Here is a 266-nt window from a genome sequence, read left to right on the forward strand (position 1 = left end):
CAGCAGGATGTTTCACAAAAAAAATATTCTGCTCGTGCAGTCGCTATGTTCAAAACGCGCATCCTTAGGAATGGAGAATACCTTATATTTTTATACCATGGGCGCAGCATTATGAGATTTTTCATTCATATTCTAGTGAAATGATTTCTTGCAAGAGAGTTCCTAACATTAGGAATTAGGTTCCATAACAAAAGTAAATGAGATGTACTTATGTTTTAACAGTACAATTTTTGGTTTTGTTTATAAATTAATTCAGAAACGTAATA

This window comes from Mycetomoellerius zeteki, unplaced genomic scaffold, assembly GCF_001594055.1.
Source record: "Mycetomoellerius zeteki isolate Tzet28-1 unplaced genomic scaffold, Tzet1.0 scaffold95, whole genome shotgun sequence".
NCBI lineage: Eukaryota > Metazoa > Arthropoda > Insecta > Hymenoptera > Formicidae > Mycetomoellerius > Mycetomoellerius zeteki.